The following is a 14,581-nucleotide window of genomic DNA, read 5'->3' as shown; positions in this document are numbered from 1 at the left end:
AAATTCGTTAGGGCCGGCCCCGCGCCCTGGGGCATGCCGGGAACGGAGGGGGGGTTGGGGGTGGGGGGGCGCGCGGCCCGGGCTGAGCGAGCGGCGCTTACGGACACGGCGCGGGCTGACAGCGCGCCCCTCCCCCCCCATCCCCCCCTGCCCCCCCTCACCCCCCTCGCCCCGTCCCGCCCGCACGCGCGCGCTCCCGCGCTGCCGACCCAACCGCCACCGATGGAGGGGGGGGGGGGAAGGAAAGGGAGGGGGGAGGGAAATGTCACCCGGCGGGCGCGGTGCTGAGGGACAGAGCGAGGGGACGGAGGGACGGGGAGCGCCGCCGGCTGTCAAGGTAAAGGGGCTGCGGGGACTGGAAGGGGGTGCTCCATGCGGCGGTGCTTTCCTCCGCACACCCCCCCCGCACAGCCATCCTTTTCCCCGCGGGACCCCGCGCTCAGGTCCCCCCCGCCGCCCCGCCCGGGCGCTGCGGGTTGAGCCGTGCGGGCCGGGCCCCGCGCCGCGCTCGTTTTGAAAAAAAATAGCGCTGCGGGGACGCGGGGCGGGGAGGATTGGGGGGGGGGGGGGTTGGGGGGGCGAGGGGGGTGGAAGAGAGAGAAGAGAAAGAGAGAGAGAGAGAAAGGCGAACTTTCATTTTCACGCCGCCCCCCCCGGAGCCGTGCCGAGCCGTCAGGTAGCGGACCGAGCTCGGCCCGCGCTCGCAGCCCCATTTCGCGGAGGGGGGAAGCGAGATGGAGGCGCTCCGGACCTCTGCACTTGACGTGAGGCTGCGAGGGGTCCGCCTCAGCCCCCCCCGGCGCCGGGCTTCCCTCTGCGGGCACGGACACAGCAGCGGGGGCCGCGCTCTCAACCCCCTTCTCGCTTGCTGCCTTTCTTTGATTTTTCTCTTCCCTAACCGACCGCCACGGAGAGCTCCGAGCTGCTGGGCTCGGGCCGTCATGGCTACGAGAAGTGCGCTGCCGGTCAGAAAACACGCGATCCCGGCGCTGCCGGCTGAGCGCACTGCGCTGCCTGAGGCAGCGCACGCTGATACCGCGCCCGTCTGCGCCGGAGCCCGGGATCACCCCACAGACAAACTCCTTTTTCTTTTTTTTTTTTTTTTAAGCAAGTTCTCCGCAAAAAGAAAAAGAAGTTGGTCGCTCCAAACGTTTTTTTTTTCTTTTCCTTTTTTTTTCTTTTTTTTTTCTTTGAAAGGGAGAAAGCATAAATGATTGGCCGTATAGTTACACTTTCAGGCTTAACTGATTAAAACTTTCCCGAGTGAAGCAATAAGCACCGAAAGGAATGGCAGCCAACGGCCTGACTTATATATATATAATTGTATGTATATATATATACATATATATATACACACTTATACATATATACTTTTATATATATATATAATTTTTTTTCTGAAAGCTCTGTACCCGCACAAGCAGGATTTTGTGGTAGAAACAGCAATTAGAGCACTGAAAAAAAAAATCATAAAACCAAAAAAAAGTTGCCCATACCACTTGCCTGTATTCAGACTACGTATAGTTTTGCCCCAAAGTAATACTAGTTGCTGTTTTTCACCCATTTTTTTTTCAACTGTGATGCAGATATAAGATCTAGCAGATAGGATGTCAGGCTCTTCACTGGGATGTGGTGTTCTCCTATACGAATCACACTATTGTCCTCTCGAATGGCATTTCTGAGGTTTCATTAGGATTTTTAATGGAAGTGAAGTTTTTGCAGTGCTGGTATCCCATACGTGCAGGCCCAATCCTGTGTGTGGTTCTGTGCTTCGTTATGCCCCTGTTCCAGACTTAAGCTGGAAGTCGTATTACACAATCACTGCTCTCAGTATTACTTAGGGCTGCACAAAGCATGAACCCAATGCAATAGTCTCGATTTACATCATCCACTCGTATCTCTGGGATTTAAGCTAAATAATGCACAATTATCATAATTTTAGGATCAGGATGGTTAAATATTTAACAGGGAGGAAAGGCAGTCCCTCTCGTCTAACAGCCCCTGCAATACGAGGTGGGTATTGCACTCTCTGGCTGCAGCATATGGGAGAGGATCGTCAGCTCGTTTCCTCAGTGACTGGCGAAGCCAAGGAGTCACAGCAGGAGCACAGCTGAGGACAGAAGGCAAGGGAGAGGGATTTTGAGCCTCAACAAAAGCGATGTCAGTTCTTTAGATCAGATTTCCATTCCAGATAACGTGGGCTCATCAGAATGGTGCAAGTCCTATCTGCTGTGGCAGCTAATAGAGGGCAGAGCTGCAAATTTCGTGCTGTGCTCCTTTTCTCACACATTCCTCACTGAAGCTCTACCTGCACACCTGGCTGAGCCAGACCCCCACTGTAGGGACTTCTCAGAGAGTGTCATTCTGTTCTCAGAGAATCTTCCACTCACTGCTGTAACATGTGACATGGCCAGCATTTGTCATGTTATCTGCTCTCTTGTTGCCAGGGGGAGGAGCGTGTGCAGTTGAATGCTTTGAGTTTATCTGTCTTTTTTCAATATATGTGTTGTGTGTTTACAGTAGTGAGGCAAGGTCAAAGTCATGTATTTTGTTCTCCAAGCACTATGTGGTTGGGCTCCTGATGGCCCTTAGCTCCTGGGCATATTCATCCCATAGACTTGCTCTAAGCCCTGACAAAGTGCTATCTGTAGAAATGTTAGCTTTTTCTCCTAGTTGTGTAAATTCTCTCGTGTCAGGTGAGAGAAACTGCCAATGCGAGGCTGTAGTCTGGAGGCCCAGGCATTTCTTTAGGAAACCTGGATTTAGGCCCTGGAGGATCTGGAGACCCAAAATCTGTCATCTGAAGTTCCATAGAAAATCTGTATTAAGTGGAAGAGAGGGACTTGCATTCTACACCACTGAGATGACATTCCTCCTGGCTTCCTTTACATGGAGTTTTCTATACACAGCCAGCATCATACTTAGATATACCAAACTGCTGGGGTCTGTCTGCCAGGTGCCACAACTGAAGCAATGTGCTGATCTCCCAGAATGACACAGGAGCTCCCAGCTCGTCAGGGATGGTTAGAAAGCTGGAGGCTGTCTTCTGACTCAGGCACGCATTACTTTGCAAATTACCTTGCTATGTGTTTTTAAGATTTATTTTACAACCATGAGGATTAGAGGAATTTGTTGTAATGAAAACTGGCATTGTGTCATTACTGTGTAGCTGGATTCTTCAGTCTGCCTGGGTACTTGCAGATTATTCCCTTCTTTTCTGGTCCAGCTCCTGAGTGAGTTAGACCAAATAGAGGCCACCAAGGTATCTACATATTATTTGGGTACCCTGTTTTGGAATGGCATATGTGCATATAGCCAGTGGAAATTCCAACTTTTTTTTGGTATTTATTTTTCTAATTTATGCCCTGCCTTGCTTTTGGTGCTCATCCAGCCTTCTTTGCCGGATCCCTGTTACAGATTCACCCAGGCCTCTCCTCAGACCTCTTCTGAAAACTTTTCTATCTGTTGAAGTTTCTGCTTAATAATCTACTGTAATAATCAACTGTAGTTGATCATCTCCTTTCATTTTTGACTTTTCCACTTCTTTCTGTGGTCATTAAGTCTCTGATTAATCCTGACAAACATAGGATTTAGAATTCATTACTTATGCCATTTCAGGTTGTCATCTAGAAAGGAGTGAATTCTGCACCATTTATTATTGTATGGTCATTAGACTGCAATGGCAGTGAAAACAGAGTTCTGAATTTGTCAGTTGAGAGCTGATCCAGGGATCCTTCTCTTGGCAGTAAGGACTGCAGGAAGTATGTGCTGGATTAGGATCTACATCTGCATTATTACATTTCCTATAGAATAATCTAGATGAAAAAAAAATCACCCATAAACAACTTCTGGCTTTTTTTGGTGTAGACTACCTGATTGTTCAGCAGCCAACTTTCAATCTAATTTTTTTTTCTTTTTTCTTTGTTTTTTTTCCCCCAGTGTCTAAAATGCTTAATGCAGTGTAAAGACAGCAGGTAGAATGCAAAGGTTGGACTTACTATGCTTTCCTTCAGACCTGACAGCTTTGACTGTAAGACTGTAGGCCTGACTCAGAATGAACATATCCCTGAGGCCTTGGGAAACACTGGCTATTAAACTCAGGTTCTGTGGTGAAGTTTTGCTAAAACGGCCTTGCTGTAACTTCTAAACATTGTAAAAATTCTTATGCATGTTAGTGGTTGTGAAATGTGCTGGTTTGTTCTCTGTGAAAACTGAAGACCATTCTTTATGGATTAATTACAGCAGAGCAGTCGCCAAATGATCTTCACAGCACCAAGAACTTTTGCCTTACACTGAAGAGGACTCATCAAATGGTGAGAAAATAGTGTGGTCGTTGGGGCTATAAATTAATGAGGGGATGCTCTATTATTTTTGTTTTTTCTTGATATCAATTATGTTATTTAACTGGTATTAAAGTTAAGATTTTTTTTGTTAGAGTAATTGCTGGGACCACAACCTAATTTCTCACCTTCCTGCCCAGTATTTCTCTTGTAACTTTCTCAAGCTTTATCATCTTCTTATCCATCCTTGACTTTTCGAAATAATTGTTAGCGATACACTGAGTTTATTGGCTTTTATTTATTACTTGATTTAGCCTTAGTGCTTGTGCTCAGCTCTGTTCACAGGAGGATTTCTATCAGCACCACCAGTCAGCACAGCACAGCTCAGATATGCAGAAGTGTTGGAAAGACTGAAACTTAAACTTTGCATATATTTATTCCTGCATTTAAATGAAATGCTACTGAAATTAATGCAGGAGTGAGAGGTCTGGAAATGCTTTAGCTAGCACTAATTTGTTTGCTTTTATGCCGTTCAATTCATTTCTTTTAAGACAGCATGATGTAAATTGTTCATTTGTTTCTTTAGTTTCCCAATTTCTGGGAAATTTTGAAATCTGAGCTTCAAAATATTTGTAAAATTTTAGTAATGCTCATGATTCTCATAAAAGGAACAAAACGTTATTGTGTTTAACCATTTTGTGAAAAGGGAACTGAATCTAGAGAGGAACTAATCCTATCAGTAACTCGCTGCCTTAGTCAAGTCTTTAGTCTTGCTTTAGCTCCATACCAACATGAAGTGATGATTTCTATGTGTATGGGTTTATTAAGCATGCATTTTACAAACTGGGAAGTTCCTTTTTTACAGCTGTAGGTGAAGGGTGGAATATTAGTAGCGGGAGAGCACATGAGAGGGTAGTTGTTAAGCACTGGTACAGGCTTCCTGGTAGTTTTGAGAGGTGACAGCTTAAAATAACGGTGTATACAATGATCTGCAGTTTAGGAGGCAGATCACAATGACCAGAAGTTCACAGGATGCCAAGAGATGTCCCTGAACTTTGTTGGTTCACTGTTCTGATTTCAGTGGCTCAATTTATGTTTTCCTTTAGTAACTGTTGTAGAATAAGGAGTAAAGGGGACAGAACCCTCCTAGCAGCTTATGATCTCCACATTTCTTCCTCCCTTTATGATTGTTACCACAGAGGTTGGCATATTGGGTATCAACCCTCACCCAGCTCTTTACCAAAGCAGGACTGGAAGAGCAGGTGTGTTTACAAGGCGGAAGAAATGGTGAGCCCTTTATACCAATCATCAAATGATGCTCTGTGTTAAGAATCACTACAGTACTGTCATCAAACACTGAACCAATTTAACCTTTGCCAGAGTTAGTTACCATTTTGCATATTAAAAATAAGATTTAATACTTAAGCCAAAAAGAAGCAGTGGTCTTCAAGCAGAGCGTGCTGAGATATAACCCAGAGGTCATTTATTTTTAATCCAGATTTAATTTTCAGTTTCTGAAAGGCACTTTCTTTAGTTTTCTTTTTGAGAGCTGCTTCCTGAATTAACTTTAATCACTTAATTATTTGCACTCTGCTTCACCAAACAATTAATCTCCTACCTAAGTCACGATACTTGCATGAGTCCAGCTTGTGAGAGCGAAGTCTGAATGCACATTAGTCCCTCGTATTTCCTACTTGGGTTTGCCTATCTGAGAACCAATAGGCTGGATCCAGCCCAAGTGTGAGTCAGCATGAGAGCAGGGTAAGGAGTTAGGGCCCAGATCTGTATGCAAGCTTGGTATTACAAACTGGGTGAATGATTTCAAGATGATTTACATTTGTTTTTTAAGTTTAAGCACTTTAGTTGTTTAGCTGAGCAGAGTTTAGATACTCCATATGCTTAAAGTTAAATGCTTAGAGATAAGTGGCTTAAAGGTTTTCTAAAAGCATATTTGGAATTGATGTAATTCTTTAACTTCAATAGAAGTCGCATGGTTTTGAAAATCCCATTTTTATTGCTCTGCTAAGAAAGTAACTTTGTTTCTTTTATTCCATCCCTTTTTTGTTAAGTCGCTTTCACTTCCCTGTCCTGTCCTGTTCACATTGTTTTCTTCTAACCTGTCCTGTAATGTCCAATGTTCTGTTCACTTTGCCACACTGACTATTCTTTGTCTCTGGGGCAATAGAAAGGGTATGAAGAGCACAGTGGGTGGCATTTTTAAAAAAGGGAACTGGGACTTGCTTGTTATTAAAAATTATTCTCTAATTTGGGATAATTAGGATCTGAAGCCAGGTAGCAGTATCAGGATTTTAAGGTGATAATTTAATAACTATTGTGCTTATTCTTAAGAAAAAAAGAAAATAATTAGAAAAAAACCCTGAATAGATTGATTCTTCAAACTCAATGTCAGTGTTCTGTTACTAAGCTGGCTATCACTGAACTTTTCTTAAGCCTTGGGAGATACAACGTAGAATTGAAGAGAAGCATGGTTCTACACCAAAGTCCACTGCATTCTTGGTAAGTTCAAAATGTATCTATAACATAGTTATTTTCACAGTGATTATACATCAGTGTTTTCATGCTCACTTTCTGAATAAAAGGAGATATATAGGAATGTGTTTTCACCTTAGTAAGTTTTGAATCCACTGCTGCATTTCAGCTGTATTCGATACAGAGGTAAAGGTCGCAAGGTCAAGTTTCTACAGTTTCATTGAAACTTAAAGGGATGAGATTAGAAAAATGACCCAAATTAGTGTCCCCAGGACAGAAAAAGCTTCAGCACAGACTTGCAGATTTTCTATTCCATTCAACCTGCTACCTTGGAAATTAGCATCCTTGGTTGGTCTGAGAGTCACAACATGGGTTGCTCCTAGTAGGAAGAAGCTGATGTCTGGTGAAGGAATTTAGAAGGGATAGGGAATCCAGCCAGGGTAGTGTCAGCCTGGGATGGCTGCACAAGTGTTTTGGGGCATGTGAAAGCACATCAGTAAGTAACTAGACTTTGTAACTGTGCTGGTCTTATTTTTCCAAGAGCCTTCCAGTCTCCCAAACAAACTGTGTATCCTTCAACTTTATGGCAGACTGTACCTAGGTTAGATGCATATTCTTCCTGTCCTTATCAGAAAAGGGAACTGTTGAGGCAGTTTCAGTATTTCATTTCTTTGATGGTTTGAATGTCAGCTCTGAGATATTCCTTAGGCTGTCAAATTTGTAACTGTGTTTTCAGCTCTTCTCGGAAGCTGACTGTCATTTGGACTGCAGCTATGTGTCCCTGACCTATCCTACAATCTGCAGTCTTGGAGCAGTGCACTGTATTCCAATTCACTTCCTTCATGGAGGAAGATGTGAGGCTAGGCAAAGGGGCAGAAAATAATATTAGGATCTGTCTGCGTAAGTTACCACAATGCAGTGCATCTTGGAAAATGCCACATTTTCCAGGCTTCATGGTCATGGGCTCCTAGAGAACTGACTGTCCCAAAAAGTATGGTCTGCCCATTCTCAGCCAGTAAGAAATGGGTACATTAGAGGCAGATAGAGGCAGTGGTTCACACAGGTACGCTCAGGTGCTGGTTCACAATTGCAGGCTCAAGTAGGCTATTGTGACTGATGTCTGAGGAACATTCAAGGCCAGGCTGGATGGGGCTTTGAGCAACCCGGTCTAGAGGGAAGTGTTCCTGCCTTTAGCAGGAGGGCTAGAACTAGAAGGTCTTAAAGGTCCCTCCCAACCCAAACCGTTCTGTGATTCTACATCTCAAGACACTTTTTTTGAACAGAACTTAGAGCTAGAGCACTGATCTTTAGAAAGACTAGGATTTCTCAGAATAAGTTATGCATAGAAACCAAAAGTTTTAAAAGGAATAAAAGGAGAAGAAACACTTCAAATTCAATAACTTCTAAGACAACTGACTTGAAAATAGTTGTAGTGTGTGAAATACGTATTTCAAATTCTTACTTGTCTTCCTGCCCAATTGAAAGCTTTAAGCCTGGCAAGGAACAAAAAACTGTGATACTCTTCTCCATTTTCTGTTTGTTTCCAAGTCTGCTGTTTGACGAAATCACAGCCACTAAGAGAACAACTGTTGCTCAAAAATTAAACCAAAAGCAGCAAAGAAAAAAAGACTGAGTTCCATCTTCGTGGAACTCCTGGTTCTTCTGTTAGATTACTAGATCCTTTAACTTGTTCTTAGCTTTTTTGTTTGTTTGTTTTAAATATTGTTGTTTCTTCAATGGTATTTAAATTAAAGGAATGAAGAAATATCTTCTGCATGTTTCTGGGATCTAGTTCTTACATCCTTTGTCATCAGTGCTCTTGCACAGTGTCACCAGTTAAATATTCTTCCATAGAACCTATGGTTAATGTGTTTGTAATGTTTTATGATACAGAAAAGCACTGTAACAAAATCAAATTCCTTTTAAAGATCAAAATAGATGTATTTCAATAAGAACAGTAACGTCAAATCAAGAATGTTAAGTGGCAAAGAGATGGTATGGATTTGTTTAACACTGCACTTCCTACATTTTAAATGGCTTTCCTTAGGAACTTAAATTTAGGATATAATTGACTGTAGTTGATTTTCATAAGGATTTTTTGTTTAAAAAAGATCACTTTTAGTCTGAAAGTGACTACTGTTTATGATGTGTTTTCAAATACTTCAGTGCTGCTGTATGTGGCTAGATACTTTCATGATCACAAAGACCTCAGAATTTCACTGACCTATGCTGTCTCCCCAAAATGTGTGTTGATTTTAAGCAGACTTAAGCACTAAGAAGCAACCACGATAATGACTTTTTATAAAGTAATAATTAAAAATATGTCTAAATTTCTATTTGAAATGTGTATTGGTAAAAGTTCCCATAATGTGCTGTCACTACATGTAAAGCCCATAAGCAATCTTAAGTCAACATTCTGTAAAAAAAAAAAGGAACTAAAAATAACATGTAACTTAAAGATGTATGGACCTCCTTTATTATGTGCTAAATGCTGTAATAAAACAGGCTATCGAAGGTTTTGCTGCATGTTACTAATTTGAATTTCTTTTTTTTTTATCCCAATATTTTTGCAGGTGTGTGGAGGAACGGGTCCTGTGCTCACTGTTGTTACTCCCACATAGGCAGACTCTGTAACTGATTATATGTGGGTAGGGCCCTATTGAAATTAAGGAGATTTCTGCAGTAGTGCTGGGTTCTGTTTGTGAAAGTTCAGTTGCGAGATCAGGACCCTACTGTGCCTTCTTACTGTGAATTCTGTCAGTGTATCATGGGTTGTGCTGGAACCTGCCTTTTGGGATAATGTAAGTTCTGCTTTTCCCCCAAACGTACTTTAGATGTGAAATAATCATTAAAAAAAAGTTTCTAATTAGAAAATAAATATAATTTACATGCATTCTTTTAATTGTTTTTTTGGCAGTACCAAATAATATATTCCTCAAAACTTCTTAATGGCACTGAGGCTTTGTGGATAGTTGGTCACATGATGAGAAAAATCAGCTGTAAGTACACTGAAATGATTGAATTTTTCAATAGCTAGTCTTTGCTGATGTTGACAAACTAACGATGAGAAAAGAGTTAATCAAGAGGTGTGATGTGTGACTCTGGTTCTTTTTAGAAAATACATGCAATATATCCATTAGGGATTTCATTATTCTTGGATAATTCACCACGTGAACCTGGAGTCCTTCAGCACTACTGTTAGGTGGGAAGTTTTAATTTATTTCCTTTGTTTTCAGAATAGTGTGTTTCTGACTTGCTCTCTATCTCCACCCATAAGGTTTTCTAAATTTATAGATCTATAAAAGCTGTTTATACCACCATTATTTGTGTAGCTACTGCAAGCAGATTTACTAACATAATTGTCTTGCTGAGTTGAACGTTGAAATGTTAATAAATATATACTTATGCTCATGTAAGTGTAACTTGGTTAAATTAAACTAAACTTATCTGATGTTATGAGTGGCAATTTGATCATGCATGCTGATTAATTATAGTCTTCTTAGGCAAGAACTATATTTTATTTTAACTAAGTACTTTGTGCTTTATTGGTAATAATTATCCATACCTTCTGTCAGTGGATTCACCCAAAATAACTATAAATATACTTCGATTGAAGAGGAAGTTATTTTCTTGTATCTATGGGTACAGGCATTGCTATGATTCCTATTTTTATACCCAAGTGAGCAAAAACTATGTGTAGGTGTTATACCTGCGTAATGCTAGTGGCTTTATAAACTCCATGCCCTTTTTTATGATGGTGTATTTCTTTTCTGGTGTTCAAGTACAGAAATGTTCTGAAGGCAGTCTTATATATGGGAAGTGGGAGAACTGGAACTGGTATTGAATTTGTGAGTAATTATTAAGGAGGTGTAAAGCTCTAGAGGAGTTGTAGGCATGGGCAATTAGAGATTCTTTAATGTAGAGCAAAGGTGCCAATAGTGATTGAGGAGCAAAGATTAAGGAATTATAAAATTAGTTTTTTTGCTTGGCACAAAAGTAACATGAAATGAATTTGAAGAAAGAGCAAGACCAAAGAAGAAATTGTAAACCCAGATCAAAAGCAGACTTGAGAGACCAATTAACAAACAAATGAACAAACAAAATAAAACACAAAAAGAAACAAGAAACTAAACAGAAGAATATATGGCAAAAACGTGCTTGGAAGGAGAACTGAATGTGTAGTTACTGGTATTTTTCATTTCATCAATTATCTGATTGATTTACCTATCTCTTTAGTTTAAAACTTTCAGCAAATGTTCTTCTCTACAATTTTTATCCTGTTAGAGGTGCTTAGTGGGCTTCGGAGAGTTAGCCATGTGAATTACTTGTATAAACAGAGTCTCTGAGGTGACAATTGCAGCTAAGAACAAATATCAATGGTCTACATATGCTAAAACGTGGCTAGTGCTAAGCAGACACATTTCGTGTTCAAACCCTGATCTTAACAATTTTAACATCTTGAAGAGAGCTCAAAACATGATGTCATTTTTTTTGTCTCAGGATGGGAATTGTAAAATTTCCAGTTTAAAAATGTAATGGTGCTTCTTTTGAAATTTCTCAATTCAAAATGAAATTTAGGGTTTTTCTTTTTCCCAATATGAGATGAAACCATTATTTGAGAACACTGAACGTTTCTCCTGAATGATGAGAACATTGCATATTTCACTTTGCATCTAAAATTTTGAATGGTGCTTTTTTGTTTGTTTGTTTAAAATGCTTAGTCCTAAGAGTTAACTATTCTCATCTTTTAGTCCTATATGCCATATTTATTCTTACTTGCCCTAAGCTGGGCAAAGGCAAGAAAAGGAGAGATTAGGTGACTGCACAACAACCAAACCCAGCCTCCTAAGTTCCACACCAGGTCAAAAGAAGTATGTCAGAAAAGGTCTAGCTTCAGAAGAGAAAAAAAGAAGCAAGGTGACATGCTGGTCAGTGGGGTATGAGAAGTCCCCAACATCTCCAAGTTTTTCAGTCATCTTCACAGAGGGCAGCTCATACACATCTGACTTCCCAAGAAAGCAACTTCCCTGTGCTTTGAAAGAAAGAACGTAGAGGCACAGCTCTATTCTGCCTGAGGTAACGCTGCTACAGAATATTGTTTGGAAGAAAAGGAACTCTGAATAGTCTCCTGCTGTATGTGACCAGCTCTCATGGCTCATGGCTGCTAACCCCCGTGGTTGAGCACCTAATCTGCCTGTTTCTTTGGTTCAACCCATGCTGTGATGTTGTAAATGACTAAAACTAGGGAACATATCAAGAAAGCAGACACAAGAAGATGCTGTTGATGTTGGTGGAATTTAGGGAGTGGGTATTTACTACATGGACACACTTCATGTACGTTTGGGAATTCTTCAAGGGCTGGAAATACCAAACTAGAGCAAAGGAGAGTAATTTTCCTTCAGTGGCAAACTGAGATGATAGCCTTGGTTCTCTGCAGTAGGAAGAAAGAAAAAAGGAATGTGCCTGAATGTTCAGCATGTTAGTTGTTTTAACTTGAAGCTGTTAGATCTCTTTCTCCACTGCTGTTTGCGCTTGGCTTGTATCACCACTGTCCTGTCTTTGAGCTGGATGTAGCATGTTTTTGTTTGTTGATTGAGGCACCCATCAAGTTATAATGTCATGAGCATTATTCTTCTTCAACCCTTGGAAGTCAAAACATGGTAGTTCAGGTAGCTGTATTAACCTAGTAATAAATGTAGCGTGAAAGAATTTTCTCATTTCATAGTACAGGAAGAACAGTGTTTTACGTGTCACTTCATATACCTCCTCCCATCTTCTTTTCTACTCCTAAGCAGATCTAATGCATGAAAATTTTCTTCAGCATTGTCCTCAGTTCTTTATTTCCAGTTGCAACTTTTATTAGTAATTTTGTGTTTAGGTTGGGGTCCTTACAGATCCTCTCTGCATCCTCAGTGAATGACACCATCATGCTGTTGTTTGTTTTAAGTCATCAAATCTAGGCTAAATCTGAGTTTTGGAAATCTTTTTCCAAACCTTCGAGGATGCTCTTTTTTCTCTGTCAGATGCTTGTGTTTTTCATTCAGGTTTTCCATGGATCACATCCTTATTAGAAAATCTTTTTCTTTTGCCCTGACAAATGTAGTCTTGTCATTATGTGTTCCAAGTGCTACTGTAAATATCAGTTTCCAAGTTTACTCCTTTGGCTTTTTAAACTTCCTCCTTCAATTTAAAACAATAAAGATAAGCTATCTGTCTTTGTTTTCAAGGCCCATCAAGACTACTTCTACCTGATACCTCTCCTTCAGTATCAAGAGGTTGACTGATTTTGATCAACATATGATGCCAGCTTCCATCATTCAGTTGTTAAATTTTCACAGCACACTGGATACTTTCTCCTCAGCTGGCTCTCATGTATTGGTTGACTCCTTCATAAACAGAACTGTTTGCTGTCTTCCATTAATATCTTCTTAAAAGTTTTATGTACTATGAAGCTTATGATAATCCAACTAGAAAATAAGTATGTTGTACAAGTATACTAATACCAGTGCTTGTCACAGTAATGCTTTGTCATTGCCTTTGTACTCTGCAGTAATCTCTGTTGTCTCTTTACATAGAATTCAAGCATGTAGACTTTTTATTGTCTGCTTATTCATGGCCCAGCATAAGGAGAAGTGGTCCAGGGTTTAGCCTTCTAAGATTTGTGGTAATACAAATAAATGATAATGAGTACTCACTGGATACTGCAGTGTAGCTGTTGGATTCTACTGAGCCTTGAGTCACATCATACTTAATACAGAAATAAGGTGCTCCAAATAGAGGCCTTATAAAATGATAGAAGTGAGTTTCAGCCAACACAGAAAATGCTAGCACCCCAGAGGTCTTCTCAGGTGTCAAACCCAAGTCAATAGCTACTGGCATTGTGTCCAAAAGCATCTCTCTTTATCTTCTCCACAGCAGCAACAGCAGACGCTGTCTCCTCACAGAGGAAGTTAATGTGATTACAAAATTCTCCAGTGTATACAAGAGATTAAAGGACTTAATGTACTTCCACAGTGTCCTTTTTCTCCTTTGTGCATTCCCTTCCCAACACAGCATCTCTTAGTACAGAAATCTTGAATACCCACAGGCCATTCTATTGGTCAGTCCTTCTCAAACGCCACTTGGTTCTCTGTTGAGTAGGAACCTGTACCAGTTTTGATGCGATATCCAGGTACACTGCTACCTCATATTGCTCTGTTTCCCTGGTACCTTGAAGATAATGATTCTTCAGAAGAGCGTTAAGCGTGAATTGCAACAGGAATTCTTCAGGTACGTCACCCTCTTTCTGGAAGTGGGTCTGCACATGTTCCTTTTCCTTCTTTCAAAGTGGCACTGAAATATCAGTGTGAAGATGATAACAGAGATGATGAAATACTAGTGCCTTGCTGATAGATGATAGATCGGTCTATTGGTCTTCATATGCTGACTGGTCAAATAAGTTAAAATGATCAGACTAAACCATAAAATATAATTACAAATGGTTCTATATCTGAATAGGAGCACTCTGGCAAAAGCTCTGAACTAGCTGACAGAGTGGACACAGTGACCATGAAATACTGCAGGAGGTTAGAGAGGCTATACAACTCAGAAGCTTGACAGTAACAAGAGTTTACAGTTTTCAGACTATGGTCTGGATAAGCTTAACATTAGGCCATCATGCATAAGCTGTGTTCTTAACTACCATCAAGAACTAACTTTTGAGTAAATTGTCTAGAGAATCCAGTAGAACCAGGACAGCTCTTGATTTCATTTAGGTTAGTACACAGGTCTTGGTTGATGAAGTAACTATAGGAAAGACATTCAGTAGTGGT

General features: G+C 40.7%; 3 long non-coding RNA genes across 3 annotated transcripts in view; 2 read left to right on the top strand and 1 right to left on the bottom strand.

The window, feature by feature from the left end:
• The first annotated feature begins 240 nt into the window (after positions 1-240).
• LOC136053231 (uncharacterized) lies at positions 241-6,781 on the top strand. Its single transcript, XR_010622611.1, has 3 exons — positions 241-337; positions 4,243-4,313; positions 6,732-6,781. It is a non-coding gene; the product is annotated as an uncharacterized LOC136053231 (long non-coding RNA).
• Positions 1,398-14,581, bottom strand: part of LOC136053232 (uncharacterized) — a 43,491-nt gene continuing 30,307 nt past the window's right edge. Inside the window, exon 3 of the long non-coding RNA XR_010622612.1 lies at positions 1,398-2,110. This is a non-coding gene — a long non-coding RNA (uncharacterized LOC136053232). The remainder of the gene's footprint in view (positions 2,111-14,581) is intronic.
• LOC136053230 (uncharacterized) lies at positions 9,239-10,181 on the top strand. Its single transcript, XR_010622610.1, has 2 exons — positions 9,239-9,571; positions 9,688-10,181. It is a non-coding gene; the product is annotated as an uncharacterized LOC136053230 (long non-coding RNA).

The sequence above is a fragment of the Cyrtonyx montezumae genome, unplaced genomic scaffold, assembly GCF_038088225.1.
Source record: "Cyrtonyx montezumae isolate F1298 unplaced genomic scaffold, pur_monq_1.0 scaffold_3, whole genome shotgun sequence".
Classification (NCBI taxonomy): Eukaryota; Metazoa; Chordata; class Aves; order Galliformes; family Odontophoridae; genus Cyrtonyx; species Cyrtonyx montezumae.
Note: the sequence above shows the minus strand (reverse complement) of the source record. Positions and strands in the feature narration are given on the sequence as shown.